The 4444-nt window shown below is 43.6% G+C and overlaps 1 pseudogene across 2 annotated transcripts; it reads right to left on the reverse strand.

The window, feature by feature from the left end:
• Nucleotides 1-943: 943 nt before the first annotated feature.
• On the reverse strand, nucleotides 944-4209 carry LOC147615410 (mitochondrial import receptor subunit TOM9-2 pseudogene; annotated as a pseudogene). Of its 2 annotated transcripts, none has more exons than XR_015262849.1 (2): nucleotides 3732-4209; nucleotides 944-1205 (listed from the first exon to the last, which is right to left on the reverse strand). The product of XR_015262849.1 is annotated as a mitochondrial import receptor subunit TOM9-2 pseudogene, transcript variant X2 (transcript). The 2 variants fall into 2 exon arrangements; XR_015262848.1 differs by having other exon boundaries at nucleotides 944-1202; nucleotides 3732-4207.
• Nucleotides 4210-4444: the final 235 nt, after the last annotated feature.

Raw genomic sequence — 4444 nt, forward strand, 5'->3', positions numbered from 1 at the left:
CGAGACAAACCTCATGGACATGCAGGCAGTGTGGCAGGAGGCTACTTACTTGTGAATGTCTTCTGGTCTTGTGACTGACAGTCACAAGAACTTGTTTGTTTTGCTTTCACTTTTGGTTGTACTTGGAGAAGTCAAGTGCAGGCCCGTGGTGAGTCCCCGGGCACCTGTAATCTTGTACTTGGAAGCATACTCCTTTTGGTAATCTAACCTAGAGGGGAGGTCACCCCGTCTTTGACACCTAGTGTGGTGTATTGTGCATACTTTCATTTGTGGTTGTGCTTATGTCATGATTAAGTGCACATAATTTGTGCTATCCGTTAATTTGGTTTTGAAATATGTGCCTCCCCGATACATTTCACCTTGCTAGCCCTATGAAACGACCACACTACATTCCAAGTTAGCAATGGATGTGGAATCTGGATGTACATGGTGGTAGAATCAGAACTCTGCCAAATACTAGGTCAACCACATTTTTGCAGTCAGTCCCTGTAACATAATAATGTCACGTACAGATAGAATGAAATCTAACAACTGTAAGAAGTCAGTACCTGCTAGCAGTGCTACGTGGGCTAATTGTTGAGCGGATATAAATTAACGTTCAATCTACATATTAACTTTCCAGGACTAATTCAGGTACCTAAGGAAAGAGGACTCGCCTAAAAAGTGACATTCCCATGACTCAGAAACCTGCATGTGTATTTACAGTCCATTGTCCAAAGTTCAAACGCAGCAAACACTTACGAAGCTTGCTCTACAGAGAAATGGTGATCCAGATTCCCAACTCCAAGTGGGAAACCTTTGGGCCAGCATTCTCAGATGCAGAATGTGCTGACCTGCGGTCTTCCACCATGTCTGTTCTTCCTGGGAATGCCAGTCCAAAGGGCGTCTCCTACTTTCTATCTTCAGATGTAGGACCTGATATGAATTGTTGAAGAAACGATACTTTCAAAATAAAGGTGGAATATACTAAAGCCTCAAGCTGTACATAATTTTTAGTTCTCTGTTACATCTGTGTAGTAACTAAGTGGCACAAAAAGCCTGTCCTAAAACAACAAGCCCTTCAGGCCTCCAAAATGGACATCAATTTCTGATAGACTACATCCTGCTTGTCTTTAGATACAGAACATCCACACGATGGTCAATAGACTGCAAATTTTACTTAGATTTCTGCAAGGTTCACATTGATTCTCCCGCAATCAAGCCTGCTGGGACACAAGGAAAGTTCAAACTGTGAATCAGAAGGCAAACCTAAACCTGGACTTACCACATGACAACCAAAAAGAATCGGTTAATGTCTGCACCATGGTAGCAACCAGGAACTGGCAGGCCATTTGGGAAGAAAAAAAGGGAAGGAGGGGGGGGGGGGTGTTTGGTTTGTGTGTATAGAAAACCACAACTTGGAAGAGATAGTAAGAAAATTAGAACATGAAGGAAGGGAATTCTTGAGAGAAGATTAGGAAACGGGGAACCAAAACGACAATGGTGGCGCAAGAGAGTGTTTCGCCTTTTTTGCTAGGAATGACTGTTTCATGTTACTATGCTCAAAATCGCAGATAATGAGCAGATTGACAACAGGTCGGAGAGACGTGGATGGACCCAAGGCCAATTATAAAATGGAACAAACATGAACTCACAGAAAAGACCATACCGAGAACGATCAACGATACGACTTGAGTATACTGCAAATCTTAACTTCAAAAGAAAAGCATGGGCCTGATAAAGTGCATTATAAGCTACATAAGGGAAAAGCTGAATAGTGATCCTGGTCTGGAGCAAACCTGAATTAAAAGACAATAATAGACACAAAACTAGGCATATTCAGATTTCATGGCCAAAACACAGCATGATGATCTAGATTTAAGGCAACCTAAAGTTTAAACCAGTCACTGGCTAGCTGCATTTGAAGCTTTCTTGTCATGATTTCGTCATTGTTGTAGGTGAAGCTTATTCATTGGCTTCCAAAAGAGTTAGAACCAAAATGATGAATGACAAGTTGAAAGATTGAGAACCCAAAGGAGTGATGACATGGTGGAGTTAGAAATGATGGGCCAAAAAAGGTGATGAGTAGATGGTCTTGAGCATAGATGGTTCTAGAACCAAGATTAATAAATAAAATCTTGGATTTAAAGCAAAGTTAAAAAATGACCCGAATAGTGCTATACAAGCTAGATTCCCAAGGGACTCAAGATTGTGAGTGACAACTTGAATGCAAAGCAAAAGTACAGTCTAATACAATGACTGATAAGCAGCCAGGACGAAGGAATCAAGACAGTTATGCCAGACGTGCTGTCAAGAGACACTCAGGGCCTTTACAAACACATACACCCCACATGCATGCATATAATCCAACTCCAGTCGAGGATCTAGGATATATACCAATAGAAAAGACAGGTTATTTCCCAAAGTGTGATCTTGACTCCTTGAGAGTCTGCTCACAAACCTTCAAATCATCAACAACATCATGCACAGCATAACGTGCTATGACATCAGCACTCAAGAGTAGTTGTAGGTTCATAAAGGTATGTTGCTGAAATAGACATATCTTTATAGATAAACCGTCAAATTGAGTTCCTAACACTCCCCCAAAAACAAGGGCAGACTCAGCCACGATGATGAACACTAGCACTAAAAGAGAGCACACACTGTAGCTGGCTGTGAAATTGCACTGATTTGAATAGAAAGAATTAGTATAAATCAGCTGGCTGCAACATGAAGGAAGAAGATATCTGCATGTCCGCTAATGCAGAAGAAATGTATACCAACTGAAAGTTCAGGCTATTTCCTGAACTTCACAAAAACTAATGTGCGATCTTGACTCCATAAGAGTCTACTCACAAAGCTTCACACCATCCACTCCACATAGACTACCTCCCAGGACCCAAGAGTGGGAGCAGGTTCATAGACAAATCAGAATAATCTGTAAGGTGCAACCAGCCTGAGAAGAAGCTAAGTAACAAAGGCAATGATAGAGGATTTAAAAGAAAACAGTTGACGATAAGTAAGCTTTAGGGGACACGACAAGACAAATACATAGGGTAAAGCTGGGCTGGATTTGGAGAATGGATAATGGACCCAAAAGAGCACATGGCAACCTGATTAGGAAACACGGTAAAGTACCCAAAACTGTGAATGACAATCCTACGATGATACCCTAGATGGATGAGGTAAAACTGAAGGACCCGAGACAGTGGATGGTCAGCTGGAGTTCAAAGCACCCAGCACAGAAGCACAATCTACAAGAAAACACTAAACTGGACAAAAGAAATCGGTTTAGGACACATAATGCACGAGAAACACCTAAAACAGTGGATGACTAGATTTGACACCAAATTTAGAGGACCCAGAGCTCAGGATGTCAAACTGGCTTAGATTAAGCTGGTTTATGCCCACAGATTATAAAGCCGAGTTATGGATTAATCTGAATTAAGGGGAATACATTACGATCGTAGATTAAGCTAACTATGTGGTCAACTAAGGGCAGCAGATTAAGCTGGATTATGGGCACAACATATAAAGCTGGATTATGGACACAGCTGACTAAGCTCAATCATGGCACAATAGATTAAGGCAGATTAGCAGACTAAGCTGCTCAAAAGACTGAGCTGAATCATGGTGGGCACAACAAATAAACAGATTAAGCTGGATCATGAAAAATAAGTTGGATTTTACACAACTGGATTTACTGGATTTAGAGGCAAAAAGTTAAGCATGGCATGGTTTAAGGAACTTACGCAGCAGATGTGGGAATCATTTGAGTGCAGCGAGGCCGGGGGGTTGAGAAGGGGCGCCGAGGAGACTGGCCTGGTGGCCTTCGAGCTCCGCCAGCTGCGCTTCGCGATCCATCTCGATAATGAGGGGGACGACGAGAACCAGGAACGTGGTGCCCGCGATCCAGGCCGCCTTGCCCGTGCTCCAAAGCAGCTTCTTGCTGAAGCGCGCCGTGTTGGATGCCGCCCGCTTGCTCTTGTGGAACACCTCCGACTGCCGGACGGCGTTGCCGACGCGCGCCAGAATCCCTTCATTTCCTGCCGCTGCTGCGGCGGGGAGCCCTCGCCTGCTGCCGGAAGCCCTCCCTGGCGCCATCTCCAGCAACACCCCTTTGAGAACAGCTTTACCCTACACAGGCACAGACAATCATATAAAACCCTAAGTCTTAACAGTTTACATCACATGCAAGTGCTGTAACCATTTTGGGTTTTCAAATGAACAAGGCCACCTCAAGTAACTTTCTTTTTGGAAGGTTGACATGTGCAATATGTGCATCCCGTGTGTGGGCGTCCGTCTCATCGAACCTCCATCCTCATCGTGGAACCTAACCGTTCTACCAGCTGAACTACACACCCGTCGGCTACCCCAACTAACTTTTAGTGAGTAGCGAGTTTCACATAGAGGCCACGGTACCCCTTGTGGACCTTCAATTTGAAAATTTTGAAGTCTAAGGCAG

The sequence above is a fragment of the Cibotium barometz genome, chromosome 40 (genome assembly GCF_041138505.1).
Source record: "Cibotium barometz isolate CiBa-2024 chromosome 40, ASM4113850v1, whole genome shotgun sequence".
Classification (NCBI taxonomy): Eukaryota; Viridiplantae; Streptophyta; class Polypodiopsida; order Cyatheales; family Cibotiaceae; genus Cibotium; species Cibotium barometz.